Here is a 15,621-nt window from a genome sequence, read left to right as displayed (position 1 = left end):
ATAAACGAGCAGATCAAAGTGACATCTAAAGGATTTTATTAGAGATATCATATATAAGAAAGTTGCCCGACACAGGCCGCATTTCGCCCACAGAGGGCTGCGTCAGGGGCTAAAATGTATCCTCCTGAAAAGAACAACTAAAATGTATCTTCCCAAAAGGAACAATTGTAATACTCATATAAGGACAAGAAAGAGTAAAAGAAGAAAAAGAAACAGCACGGACGGCAAGTCCTTTTATGTGCTCAAATCACCAAGAAGTACCCCGTCACTGAAGCTTCAGTGACGGAGTACCTCTTGGGCGAAACACGGCCTGTGTCAAGCAACTTTCTTATATATGATATCTCTAATAAAATCCTATGGATGTCATTTTGATCTGCTCGTTTATTCTCCACGTTACAGACTCTTATATACCTGTCCTGTAGACCTCTATGGCATATTATACGCAGGCTCTTTTCCCTCTGACACTCAAAGATAGCCCAAACAATCAATCATCTTCATCGGATTACAACTGTGTTTATTGTATCTGTCTTGAAGGGTGGATGAACCTCTGGAGAAGAGCACCACGGTTTACTGTTTCAGTATGGTTTCAAGTAATGTGGTTGCTGTGGTAATCCATTCAGATACATAGGAAAAAAAATAAATTTTAATTAGACTAACTTGGCAACAATTGTGATTTGCATGTCACAACCGCTTTGGTTTCTTTTCAATCAACGTCACCTTGTGCTTCTTTCTGTGACCTAATCCCATGGTTTTCCACCCTGACTGAAGCAATGTGGTTGTCCCACTAGTCCGCATATATGCAAAAGTTGGTCTTTCAAATCAGTTACGAATGCATTCAAGATAGTCCACTACAAAATGTACATCTTTCACCTTTTAATGATTTTTTAAATGTAGCACAATAAAACTACGTGAGGGAACTTTACTAGTTTACTATAAGTGAAGAAACATGGAACTCCAATAGTCCCTTGAGCACCAGGGCTGGCTTTACGATTTTGCCACCATAGTCAAGACTAGATAACAGATCCCAGAGATCGAGGTTGGAGGAGCTCTCTGGGGAAAAGTAGCAGAGGAAGGGCCATGGTGTCACAGTGACGCCCCTTCAAGCTGCAGTGCATGCCTATGGCCGTAAATCAAGTAGATCTGGCCTGGGTATTTGATGCCTTCAAATCTGGTGCCACATGTCTAAATTTGGGCCTGCTGAGTGTACAAACTGTTGGATTTTCACAGTGGGTATCTTTTATTGTGTGCTGTTTGCACCTGTTCCTTTATCCTCTTGGGTGTGAATCCTTGCTAATGAACTGAAGGCCTTACTAGAGAAGCTTGAAAGGTTCATGAACAATCCCTCATCAATCAGCTTCTCTCAGCTCTACGTGGGTTTCCATCTGGAGTTTGACACCAAATGATGCTGCAGATGCTCTGTGGATTAATGCTTCTTTTACGGAGTATTCTTGTTCTCCAGTTACTGACTACCCAGAAAAAAACTCCCGTAACCAAATCTGGACCAGCAGTAGTATTCCTGCCGAACAGGTCTTTCTGACCTCAAGATAGCTCCTTCAGAAGCTGCAGTATGTTGTCTGTAAACTCGTTCCTCTGCTTCCCCATCCCGCTCAGTTTCACTGGGCAGAGCGAGGTGTGAGGAACCTCATAGGAGAGCGGGCAATAGACTTCATTTAACATGAGCCAGGTAGCATCAGGGTCCACGCGGATCAAGCTGCGAAACACACTGTAAAAACAAAGTAGGGAATAGGAACTGGGTTATTTCATAAATTCAATAATTTTATTTTATTTTTTTACCAATTCAACTGACAACTTTAAGAACTTAAGCGTCGCCATACTGCGACAGAACGAAGATCCATCAAACCCAGTATCCTGCTTCCAATAGTGGCCGATCCAGGTCGCAAGTACCCGGCAAGATCTCAGAACAGTAAAACAGATTTTATGCTGCTTATCCTAGAAATAAGCAGTGGATTTTCCCCCAAGTCCGTGTTAATAATGTTTCATTCTCTGAACTTTATTTAATTTACAAGGTGACAAAGTCCATCTGCCACATGTATAATGATGGACTGAAAGCAGTCAGGGTGATGGCAGTGCCTACTTCTTGAAAGTAACCTATCCCATTACCACCTCAATGTATCCCAAATACATAAGGGGGAGGGAAGCTGGGATGGGACTTGATATACCACCTTTCTGTGGTTACCAAGTGGTTTACATATTATATATAGGTATTCATTTTGTACCTGGGGCAATGGAGGGATAAGTGAGTTGTCCAGAGTAACAAGGAGCTGCACTGGGATTTGAACCCAGTTCTCCTGTTTTTCAGGCCTAACCATTAGGCTACTCCTCCGCTACTGTGAATGACACCAAGATGATTTTAAAGAGTTCTGTCTGGGATAAAAACTATTATTATTATTATTAGCATTTGTATAGCACTACCAGTCGGATGTCTGCAAGTGGCTTGCTTATTGATTTTCAGCTTATATCTAGTAGCGCTTTAGAAATGTTTGTTAGTAGTAGTAGTATCTGTTTAATTTCCCTTTTCTTTGTAATAATTGTATAGCAAAACAAGAGACCTGAAGGCTCAAAGGATGTAGATGTATCTCTTGGTGTAAATGCTCCCTCTTATTCCACCTGCCCCATTCTTTCTTTCCTTACATCTTCTGATATGGCCTTGCCTCTAGTTACGTTACAGGGTAGCAGTATGATCCCTAGAATTTACCCTGCAAAGATACCATAGCCCTTGCCTGTGCATGCTGATCACTTATTAAAAACAAAAAAAAAACAACACACAATTTCAGTAATGGGTGAAACAAAATCCAAAGCTCAGAACATATTTCTTCCTCAATCTGATGTCCTGAACAGTGAGACCCCACTTGGAGTACTACGTTCTCTTAGGCTTCCGCGGCTGGCGTCATGATTGCTGCAGTTGTCCGGGTCCTGCCGTGTCTTAGTGAGTGGAACCAACGTTCCAGCCATCATGCTGTGCCTTTCTTCAGGGTATGAAAGAAAGCCACAGCGTGATGTCTGAAAACTCGGCACCACTTACTAAGACGCAGCATGACCAAAAAAAACTGTGACCATCAGACCTGAACCAGTTCAGAACACAGCAGCCAAAATAGTATTTCATTTGTTTGTTTGTAGCATTTGTATCCCACATTTTCCCACCTATTTGCAGGTTCAATGTGGCTTACATTGCTCCGTAATGGCGATCGCCAATTCCGGCATGAGAAATACATAGTTATAATGCCGGTGACAGAGGCAATCAAATAAAGAGGATTCATTGCCGTAATGAGAAATAAACAAGGTGTTTCGTTAAAGTTCAGTCGTGTTAGGTTAACTCGAGCAGTCAAGAATAGACAGTTCGATTTTGTACAGTTCTGGTATGAGTTTTGTCTGGTATTTAGGATGGATCCTTGTGGTATGCCTTATTTTATTTATTTATGGCATTTATACCCCACAATATTCCCGCCCACGGGCAGGGTCAATGTGGCGTACAATAGTCTATTAAGCAAACAATACATCAAAATACAGTATTCAAAGTAATAAGAGGGAAAAAGAAATTACATAGGAGGGAAAGGGAGAGAGGAGAAGGTGACAATTTGTCACTGAACAGGTATAGTACAGGGGTTCAATACTGGAAAGGTATTAATGAACAAAGAACCTTTTTCGAAGACCGGAGGATGCTACAGAACTTGAGGAAATGGTGGTGGATGACTGGAATGCCCTTTCGGTGGTGGTGGGGACAAAAACCAAACAGATCTCCTAATAGCAGTGATTCTCAACCTAGTCCTTCGGACATAACCTAGCCAGTCAGGTTTTTGGGATATGCACAATGAATATGCAAAAGGTAGATCTCCATGCAATGGAGGTACTACACACAAATTTATCTCAAGCATTTTCATTGCGTGTATCCTGAAATCCTGACTGGCCATGTTGTGTGCTGAGGACTGGCTAAGAACCACTGCTTCATAGCAAGAAGATAAAATCAAAGCACAGCTCATTTTCACTAAAACCAAAAGTTAAATGACTTTTATACTTCAAGAAAAGGAACAGAGGGCATAACCTGCACACAGCAGCAGTTACAACTCTATAACACAAAACACATGGGGGGGGGGGGGGGGGGGGCGGGTCAACTTGCAGAGAGTGGAGGAGTGGTCTAGTGGCTAGAGCATCTGTCTTGCAATCCAGAGGTGGCCGGTTCAAATCCTGCCGCTGCTCCTTGTGATCCTGGGCAAGTCACTTAACCCTCCATTGCCTCAGGTACAAACTTAGATTGTGAGCCCTCCTGGGACAGAGAAATATCCAGACTACCAGAATGTAACTCACCTTGAGCTACTACTGAAAAAGGTGTGAGCAAAAATCTAAATAAATAATAATAAGTATATTAAAAGGGGTTATGTAGCCCACAGAAATGATGCCGGATTATTAAGAACCAGCACACCTCCTTTTCGAGACCTGATCGGTTTTAGAATATTTCAGCTAAAAATAGATTTGATATTTGGCTGTAACAGGGAAATTTTAACAAGACAGTAATGACTATTTAACCTTCAGATCTCCTAGTGACAAATTAAAACTACCCTTTCGAAAAACGGAATTATTTCTAAAGTGTACTGGCCTAATATTGAAAAGGTGCTTAGTAATTCTATGTCTGCAACCCCCGTTAGACGCAGCGTGGTGAGAGTCTGTTCTATACAACAGATTTCGTTACAGAATACCAGTGTAACCCGGTATCGGCGCACCTGAAAAACTAGGCGACTACACTTATATCAGCCATAGATCTGACGAAACTGAGGGCACCTAAATGGGTAACACAGTGTTCTGTAACTCATTCATCTAAAAGGAAAAGGGGATATACCTCCTTTCTTTGGTTCAGTGACAATCCTAGGTCGGCTGCCACCTGGAGTGGATCGCCGATGCGCACCCCCCCCCCCCCCCCCGGGTGCTGCATGACACCCCACCCCCCCGCAGTGCATCACCCACCCCCCCCCCCGGGTGCATTCTTGGCTGCTGGGGGCAGCCACGCGGCTCTCGGATCCGCTGGCTCCCTGCTCCCTCTGCCCAGGAACAGGAAGTAACTTGTTCCGGGGCAGAAGGAGCAGGGAACCAGCGGAGCCGACAGGTGCACGGCTGCTCTCTGCACCCCTCCAGCGGTGTGCACCCGGGGCGGACCGCCCCCACCGCCCCGCCCTTGGTACGCCACTGCTTTGGTTACAATTAAAGCATTTACATATTATATACAGGTATTTATTTTGTACCTGGGGCAATAGAGGATTAAGTGACTTGTCCAGAGTCACAAGGAGATGCAGTGGGAATCGAACCCAGTTCCAGCTTCTCAAGCGGTTTACAAATTATAACTTAAGGGATTAAACATTTAAGAGAAGAAACAGGAGAACCACATAGGGAGGCTACGTTAAAAATGTTCATATAATAAGCTATATTTTATAGTGATCCCTATATTATTACAAAGTTCGAGCTATGTACAAGCACTCTAGGTCAAGGTCAAGTTGCTTTACTCTATACCACTAAGGGAGTACCATCATAGCAATGTACAATAAAATTAATATAACAATATAAATATTAATATGAGAAATCAAGAAAGGAACTCCAATGATCATTGGAAGGAGAAGAAATGGAGAAAATATTCCAACAGGCTGAGGGACACAACCACATCTTCATAGTCTGGTGCAAGAAAACAGGACAAAGTAGGAAGGGGACCATGGGAAAAACAGGGCCCCCCAAAAATTACGGCAAAATTCCATATGTCTGGCAAAATAAGTTTTCAGTGCCGCCTTAAACTCTGAATGGGATCCTAGGTGGCGTAAAGGAAGAGGAACTGAGTTCCAAAGGATTGGTCCAGCAACAGAAAACATGGATCTCCTCAAATCAGTCAGAGGGACCAAACGAAGAGAAGTATTATCAGGAAATGCTGTGATCCAGAACGTAAATCCCGAGTAGGAGAATAGGGCATTTAGTACTCTGATGTGCCTTTTAGGAGAAACAAAAGACTATTTTTTAAATAAAACCACATTTTCTTGCATAGTTCAAGGCTTCCAGGCTGTACAATGACCACTTCAGAAGTTAAAGAAGGCCCCTTAATGTAGCTCTGCAAGATGGGTTTTTCCCCGAGTTCTCGATGTGCAAAGTACACTAGAACCAATCAGGTTTGGCCAAAAAGCTGGTGAAAAATAGACCTGTTCATGAGGACCACAGAAATCTTTAGAACACATTAATGTAAGGGCTGGTGTCAACTTGGACGTCATTCTTCCCAGAACCTCTGTCTTCCCAGAACCTCTGGTTTCGGGGAGGAGCCAAAAGCGATGGGTCTTAGCCTAAAGGATTTGCAGCTCTAGCTCCTCCACTCAAATGAGATCTCTAGACCACAAGACTCACCTTGCCCCTACTTCCGACATGGCCCTTGCAACCAACATTCACACACAGCCTCCTTTCTCTGACCTGCACCCAGAAGCTTCCACCATCACTTTTCTCCTGCTTAGTATGTGGCGCGTAACAAGATTCATTGGGCCCAGTCCATCAAAAACCCAAGGCCTTTTTTTGCCAATAAAGCCACTTTAAATGGGAATAGAGATGCATTTAATCTTCCATCGTTTGGAAGGACCTTCTTCTATCATCTGAAGGCCTCCTCCCCCTTCGTTCACTATTGTCCAAGAGACGTTCTTTTCTGGCAGTCAGTAAAATAAAAAAAAACCTCTGACTAATGTTTCTTAGGCGTTGGCAACCCCGGGCTGCAAAGCTCAGTGACAGACTTGGAACTGAGTCATTAGCTAGATTTCTGCTCCTTCAGAAGTATTGCCAACTTTTTTTTTTTTTTTACTGACAACCTAACTTTATGTACACAGCTCGATATGTTATGCCAAGATGCACCATTAAGTTCCACAGGGTTGCCGCTGCCAGTATTGTAAATGTTTGGAGCTACGTCTCAGTCAAAGAAATGCCAACACAGGTTTCTCCAAGCCATTATAGATAAGAAGATCTGCCCTTTCTCACTATAGGGTAAATGTAGGTCTCCTCTCCAGCAGAGCCAGTACTGACCCATCGAGCTATCACAATCTCCACCACAAAGGCATAGATAAAAAAAACAGAAAATGAACGCAGATAAATGACCACACGGCCTATCCAGTCTGCCCAACCAAACCATCTATTATCCCTTCCTCTCCCTTAGGGATCCTATTTGCTTGTCCCATGCTTTCTTGAAGTCAGATATATAGTGTTCTCAACCACCTCCACTCGGAAGCCGTTCCATAAAGAAGTTATTTCCTTATATTACTCCAGAGTTTATCCCTGTTTCCCTTCATCCTATGCCCCTCATTCCAGAACTTCCTTTCAATTGAAGGAGACTTGACTTCTGATCATCCTCAAACCTCTCAGACTACATTTCAGTGCTGCTGGAAGAGTCAACTCTCGTTTTCTGTGGACCTGCACCTGCCAGCAGTCACAGCCTATACGTTTCCACACAACGGAGATCAGTTCTCTCCACTCTTGTCTCTCCCTACGCCCCCCCTCGAGTACTCCGTTCTGTGGATAAATCTCTCGTCTGTCCCCTTCTCCTCTACTGCTAATTCCAGACTCCTTTCTTTTTATCTCGCTGCACCTCAAGCCTGGTATAGACTTTCCGAGCCTGTACGTCTAGCCCCGTCTTTGGCCGTTTTCAAATTCCAGGCTAAAAGTCCACCTCTTTAACGCTGCTTTTGACTCCTAACCACTACTCACTTGCCCTGTACCCTTTTATCACCACCTCTTTAATTCCCTTACCTCTTAGTTGTTCTGTCTATCTGTTTGCCTGTCCTATTTAGATTGTAAGCTCTTTGAGCAGGGACTATCTTTTCATGTATGGTGTACAGTGCTGCGTATGCCTTGTAGCGCTATAGAAGTGATAAGTAGTAGTAATGTAGAAGCCTGCCCTTGCAGATCAGCAACGCGGCCGCGCAAACTCACAGAAACAGAAGCCTGTGCGGCCGCATTGCTGATCTGCAAGGGCAGGCTTCTACATGGAATGTTGCTAGTGGAGGAGTAGCCTAGTGGTTAGTGCAGTGGAACATGGAATGTTGTTACTATTTGAGATTCTGGAATGTTGCTACTATTGGAGATTCTACATGGAATGTTGCTACTATTGGAGATTCTATATGGAATGTTCCTAGTGGAGGAGTGGCCTAGTGGTTAGTACAGTGGAACATCAAACGTTGCTACTATTTGAGATTCTGTTGCTACTATTTGAGATTCTACATGGAATGTTGCTATTATTGATGATTCGCCAGCGAATGTTGCTGAGTGGAGGAGTGGCCTAGTGGTTAGAGCACCGGTCTTGCAATCCAGAGGTGACCAGTTCAAATCCCACTGTTGCTCCTTGTGATCTTGGGCAAGTCACTTAACCCTCCATTGCCTCAGGTACAAACTTAGATTGTGAGCCCTCCTGGGACAGAGAAATATCCAGAGTACCTGAATGTAACTCACCTTGAGCTACTACTGAAAAAGGTGTGAGCAAAATCTAAATAAATAATAATAAACAGAGTGATGGCTAGAGACCAACCATTTTACTGGGCAGACTTAAGCCATGCTGATCCTTTATCTGCTGTCATTTACTATATTACTATTTTCATGGCATTTAAGAATAATTTACTTATCTGCTTCTTTTTCTTTACCTAGGGAATGACTTTTAATGTTTATATCCGTGTTTATATATTATATAACTGTATTATTTTAATATGCATTATATTGATGTTTCATTTGTTTGTCAACATGCATCATTTGTGATGCTTTACTTGTTGGTTGCTGCTGGGAAAATTTGATAAATGATTGATTGAGCAGGCTAAAATTTGAATTAAAAAGAAAATACACTGTAGAAAAAAAAATATACATTAGTCTATTATTTAGATTTTTGCTCACACCTTTTTCAGTAGTAGCTCAAGGTGAGTTACATTCAGGTACACTGGATATTTCTCTGTCGCAGGAGGGCTCACACTCTAAGTTTGTACCTGAGGAAATGGAGGGTTAAGTGACTTGCCCAAGATCACAAGAGGCAGCAGTGGGATTTGAACCGGCCACCTCTGGATTGCAAGACCAGTGCTCTAACCACTAGGCCACTCCTCCACTCAGCAACATTCCATGTTGAATCTCCAATAGTAGCAACATTCCATGTTCCGCTGCACTAACCACTAGGCCACTCCTCCACTACCAACATTCCATGTACAATCTTCAATAGTAGCAACAGAATTTCAAATAGTAGCAACATTCCATGTAGACCAACTTTCCATGTGGAATCTCAGATAATATCAACATTCCATATAGAATCTGAAATAGTAGCAACATTCCATGTAAAATCTCAGATAGTAGCAACAGAATCTCAAGTAATTTAATTGGATTTTGCTCCTTTTTCTGTAGTAGCTCAAGGTGAGTTACATTCAGGTACACTGGATATTTCTCTGTCGCAGGAGGGCTCATAATCTAAGTTTGTACCTGAGGCAATGGAGGGTTAAGTGACTTACCCAAGATCACAAGGAGCAGCAGCAGGATTTGAACCGGCCACCTCTGGATTGCAAGATCGGTGCTCTAACCACTAGGCCACTCCCCCACTCATTAGAAGTGGCTCTGTGGTTGAGTTGGGTTGTGAAACATAAGACACGAGTTCAAGCTCTGCTTTTGTTACTTCCATTTCCAGAGCCTCAAGGTAGCTACCAGACGGTTTCTCATGGTAGAGATGAACTGTATTTGCATGTTATTTTTTATGCAGTGTCCTCATTTACAGCAATATAAAAACTGTGAAATAAAATATATGGTCTCTTTAAAAAAAACATGCCTTCTAACACATTCTGCCAGCAACAGACAGTGGGAAGTTTGTTAACTTGGGCAATTAGGATCATTCATAATTCCCTGCAGAAATATATTTAAACCTGTTCAGATCTAACGGCAAGCAGGGAAAAGTCATTCTTCTAAACAGGACACTATTTATATCAGACACGCCATGGTGAATGATTGGATGGGCCCTGCAATAAATCAGGCCGTACAATTATGAAAATCAAATAGTAAAATGAATTCTTTAATCAAAAAACAGCATGATAACAGGATAGAGAAGTAGAATTGTTTGATACTGATATTGCATTGTATTACAGACAATTCTTATGCTTCTACATACTCTTTAGAAGTCATTAATGTAGTTTAAATGGGGTTTTTTTAAAAATAAAATTATTGCCCTATCAATGAAATTGCTATGTGAATGCAAAATAATATCTCCCCTTCCCTCCTTCAGATATGATACTTTATTGCTAGTTACACTGCATAGCCAACCCAACTCGGAAAACCCAAGAAATATAGGAAATTAAAGCAATCTGCTTAACAAAATGGACTCATTGCCTAGATATACCACCATCTGCTGAAGATAGAATATACTGGTAAGTTGCAGGGCTGCACCACTTTGCTGGAAAAGCCATGTTCTATGGCTCCATTTGTTGGCAGGGTGGCAAGAATCCATGCATCTAGACTAGTCTGGTAGAAAGTTAAGAAAAATCATGAAATTAAATTACACTGACAGAGCTCTGCCGAGGCATTAAGGGACCCTTTTACTAATGGCCTTGCCATGCACCAATCCGGACATATCACAGGAGCCCGGCAGTAGTTTCCACCCCCTGTGCAATTTCCGGCGCCTACACTTTAGCGCGCCTACTCTGACGTCAGACGCCTTCACTTTAAAACCAGGAACTTCTCACTACTTCATTGCCTCAGCTACAATCTTCCTGGTGTCTGGTGCATTTTTCTCATTGCTGTTCTTCCTTGCTGACTACTGCCCGGACCTGACCTCTGCTGGTTTGCTGCCTGCCCTGAACACTGCATGGACCTGACCTCTGCTAGATCGCCGCCTGCCCTGACCACCGCCTGGACCTGACCTCTCCTGGATCGCCACCTGCTCTGACCTGACCTCTGCTGGATCGCCACCTGCCCTGACCACTGCCTGGACCTGACCTCTTCTGGATCGCCACCTGCCCTGACCACTGCCTGAACCTGATCTCTGCTGGATCGCCGCCTGCCCTGATAACTGCCTGGACCTGACCTCTCCTGGATTGCCGCCTGACCTGACTTCTGCCAGATCTGAGCTTGCCTCCTCTTCTTGTCTGAGACTGTCTCACTGCCCGACTCCTTAAGTCCTGCTGGCCGCCCGGCTCAACTGCTGGGGAACAGCAGTCGCTGCAGGTGATATGTTGGGTTTCTGACAGCTGGTCTTCGGATCAGCACAAGGGATCACTTACTAATTCCTGATCTCTGTGACAGTTGTGTAAGGTTCAGTGGTAAACAGGCTCAAGAGAGAATTTCAAGATGCCCAAAAGCAAAGCACAGTTTAAGTTATTCCAGTTTTTACTTTGAGCTGTTTATGGAATGCCTGAATTATTTTTGCATGCAGAAGATAGTCAAGGATATCTCACCGGCTCAGGAATATCAAATTTAGCTCAGTGTAAAAAGTGGAGTAGCTCAAAATTCTATCCAAGAAGAGTCTCACAAGATTCATGGTGAGGTGCAGCAGTAATTGAAAAGCAGGTGCTGCCAAATTAGTTGGCAAGCCACTACACAGAAATTTCAACTACAGAACGCACTGATAATTCAGCCAACCAGCCTCATCTTTTAAATGAATGGTCTACAGCAGGCAGAAACTCCTATATAAATAACAAAATAATATACTTATATGTATTGCTTGTTTCAATTACATTGCCAAAATTTCAGACTTGTTATATGATCTTCATTAGGGCTCTTATTTAAGTCACTTTATAAATGCTGAAATAGTGATAGTGCTGGGCAGACTTATACGGTCTGTGCCAGAGCCGGTGATTGGGAGGCGGGGATAGTGCTGGGCAGACTTATACGGTCTGTGCCAGAGCCGGTGGTTGGGAGGCGGGGTTGGTGGTTGGGAGGCGGGGATAGTGCTGGGAAGACTTATACGGTCTGTGCCAGAGCCGGTGGTGGGAGGCGGGGATAGTGCTAGGCAGACATACGGTCTGTGCCAGAGCCGGTGGTGGGAGGTGGGGATAGTCCTGAGCAGACTTATACGGTCTGTGCCAGAGCCGGTGGTGGGAGGCGGGGATAGTGCTGGGCAGACTTATACGGTCTGTGCCCTGAAGAACACAGGTACAAATCAAAGTAAGATATACACAAAAAGTAGTACATATGAGTTTGTCTTGTTGGGCAGACTGGATGGACCGTGCAGGTCTTTTTCTGCCGTCATCTACTATGTTACTATGTTACTATGAAATAAATTACGTGTGTTCTTCTAAAAGCCTCCATCAATCAAAAATTTAAAAGGGGAACCACATGCATCACAATCTCGTAAAAAGCCTCAGAGGTAAAATGGAGTGACAGCACAACATACAACACAGAACGTCCAACGCGCGTCAAAATGGAGTTACCACGCGGCCACCACGTGGCCCTTGCGCTAATTTCATTCCTGGTGCGCACCCAAACCATATCTTTTATTTTCCGGCGTGTGTCAAGTGGCATTTGGCGTGCGTAGCTCATTACCGCCCGGTTACCGCGTGAGACTTTACCACTAGGTCAGTGGCTGGCGGTAAGGTCTCAGACCCAAAACGGACGCGTGGCAATTTTTGATTTTGTCGCACGTCCATTTTCGGCAAAAATTTTAAAAAGGGCTTTTTTTTTTTTTTTTTACAGGCGCGCTAAAATATGGATTGGCCCGCGCCCAAAACCCGCCTACATTGCCACAAGACATTTTTCAGCACACCCCAAATTTGCCAAATAGAATCATTCTTAATTTCCCTGTGGAAATACATTAAAAACTCATTCAAGTACATAAAGATCTTATGGAAACTTAAACACTGGCTAGGTGGAGACAAAGTGGATATTAAATTTATTTTTACTTTTCAGATACCCGCCTTCCCTATTCTGAAGTCAGCCTTTGCATTCACATCTCAACTGGAACGTGATTATTTTTTTAAATATGAATAGCTTTTGTATTAATATACCCTTTATTTATTTTTTTTATATTTTTAGCTTCATTTTCTGAACAGCAGTAGCAGGGTGTGCAGTTACCTGAAGTTGATCTGTTCCCACCCCCCCTGGAGAGGTGTCTTATGTTCTCTACCTAATAATGGATAAACGGTGCAATTATCTTGTGATAACCTGCTGTATATCTCCTGCTTTCAATAATAATCTGGCATTTTAAATTTAGAACACTGTATCAGGTAGTTCCTTGGCAACCTTCGTTTCCAAGGCAAAAAAAAATATTTATATACCTAAGTTTAAAGGGAACATGCAGCTCGGTTCATTTTCATGCCATATACAGCATTTTGTTTCGGTGCTTTTGAGCTTGGTTAAGGTGAGATTTATTAATTAACATCTGTTCAAGTGTAGCCTGGAGAATACATTTCATTACTTTTCAACTAGAGTTCAGGAAGAACAATATTGAATGATTAATATTGTGGGAACCCATGGCTCAAATATTATGGTGTACTGCAGGTTGCAAGGGGGCCTTAGCTAGGGGATAGAATAGCTCAGCACATAAACAAACTACTCAAAATTATTGAGGGTGCTAAGCCCAATGGAAATAACCCCTCCCTGGGCACATACAAGGAATTTTCTCAATATTGGGGGTGCTCAAGCACCCACAGCACCCACAGAGTCGGCTCCAATGCTAGGACAGGTATGTGGGGTATCCAAGAGTAGGGACAGCACTGAGGGTCAAAGATCAAGAAAAATTACATGGACTGAACCAGGGGCGTAGCCAGACCTTGTGGTGGGAGGGGGCCAAAGCCCGAGGTGGGGGGGGGGGCACATTTTAGTCTGCTGCCTCATCCCCCCCACCGCCTCGCTGCTCCCCCTGCCGCACTCAACAGTAGCAAATAGCCTTCTTCAGCGCCAGTCTCCGGCGCAGCCGCATTCGCTGCCCTTCTCTTTCTTCTTGCTGTCGTCCTCTGCACGCTCCTTTACGTGAAGCTGGGCATGCTCAGTTTCCTGTAAAGGAACGTGCAGGATGTCAGGAGGAAGAAAGAGCACAGGGTAGGGAACGTAGCGCGGCGGAGACTGGCGCTGCAGAAGGCTTCGGCTGGCGGGGGTTGGGGACCCCCGTCAGCAAAACTAGGGGCCCAGGCCCCCGTGGCCCGAACTAGCTACGCCACTGAACTGAACACCAAGGATGTTTCTGAGAAAAACTGCTGTACAGTAACGGAGCGGTAAGGACTTAGAAGTGGGAAACTAAGGGAGGAGTAGCCTAATGGCCAAAGCAACGGGCAGAGAATGAGAGAAGCCAGAGTTCAAACTGCACTGCTGCTCCTTCTCATCTTGACCCTCTACTGCCTCACATACAAATTTAGGGCCCCTTTTACCAAGCTGCGGCAAGCGTTCCGAGACCCCCTTTTACCAGTTGGTAAATGGGAAGTCTCGACTTCCTGCTGGAAATGGCCTTGAGGCAAGTAAAGCACTTGCCACGCAGCTATTTCAGGGGGGAGCCCTTATTGCCACCCATTGAGATGGCGGTAAGGGCTCCCATGTTAACCCGGTGGTAAATGGACAGCGTGCGGCACTGCTCGATTACCGCCAGGTACGCACTGGCACTACAAAAATAAATTAATTTTTGTAGCGCCGGAAATGACTGCGCGCTAGGGGTGGGAAGTACAACCAGGCTGCCGCAGTAGCCCGGCAGTACTTCCTGTATAGTGAGTGGTAAACCCACATTGGGCTTACTGCCGCTTAGTAAAAGGAGCCCTTAAGATTGTAAAACCCTCCAGGGACAGGAAGAATACTTACTGTACCTGAATGTAGCTCACCTTGAGCCATAGGCGCTGACTCCGTGGGTGCTGTTGGTGCTCGAGCACCCCCAATATTTCACCCACCGGAAGTTCATTCACCCACCGGAAGTTTGTTCCCTCCCTCCCTCCCTCCCTCCTCCCTTCAAGTTCCAGCCCCCCTCCCTCCGAATTTTAAAAGTCATCTATTTTACCTCATCGGGGTTAGGGTGGCAGCAGCGGTAAAAAGCATGCAGGCTTGGCTCGGTGCTTAGTTCAGCTTTCCCTTCTCTCTCTCTCAGCTCTGGTCCCGCCCTTGCGGAAACAGGAAATGAGGGCGGGACCACATCTGAGAGAGAGAGAAGGGAAAACTGAACTAAGCACCGAGCCGAGCCTGCATGCTTTTTCCCGCTGCTGCCACCCTAACCCCGACGAAGTAAGATAGATGACTTTTAACATTTGGAGGGAGGGGGCCTGGAACTCGAAGGGAGGGAGGGAGGGAGGGACGACGACCACCCTGGAACTGGGAGGGAGGGAGGGACAACCCTGGAATTCGGAGGGAGGGGGGAAGGAAAGGAGAGAGAGGGGAGGGAGGGGGACGGGAGGGGAGGGGAGAATGCACCACCTGTAAAAAAAAAAAAAAAAATTCATCACCCCTAATCATTTTGAAAAGTTGGCTCCTATGCCTTGAGCTACTAAGGAAAGCATGAGCTAATCAAATCCAGCCCTGTCAGATGGAAAGGAGAATTTGCACAAGACGGGCTTGGAGTGCAGGCCCTGACAAACACCACCCTGCATTATTGCCCGTCTTCCGTAATAGCCAAGGAACTTTCATGAATCTACTGAGGCAACTCAAGAAATTATTTCCAAGGATAAAGCGAACATATTC

General features: G+C 44.5%; 1 long non-coding RNA gene across 1 annotated transcript in view; it reads right to left on the bottom strand.

The window, feature by feature from the left end:
• Positions 1 to 345: 345 nt before the first annotated feature.
• LOC115476108 overlaps positions 346 to 15,621 on the bottom strand; it is a 28,449-nt gene continuing 13,173 nt past the window's right edge. The window contains exon 4 of the long non-coding RNA XR_003943136.1: positions 346 to 1,723. This is a non-coding gene — a long non-coding RNA (uncharacterized LOC115476108). The remainder of the gene's footprint in view (positions 1,724 to 15,621) is intronic.

The sequence above is a fragment of the Microcaecilia unicolor genome, chromosome 8, assembly GCF_901765095.1.
Source record: "Microcaecilia unicolor chromosome 8, aMicUni1.1, whole genome shotgun sequence".
NCBI lineage: Eukaryota > Metazoa > Chordata > Amphibia > Gymnophiona > Siphonopidae > Microcaecilia > Microcaecilia unicolor.
This window is presented reverse-complemented; position numbering and strand designations above follow the sequence as displayed.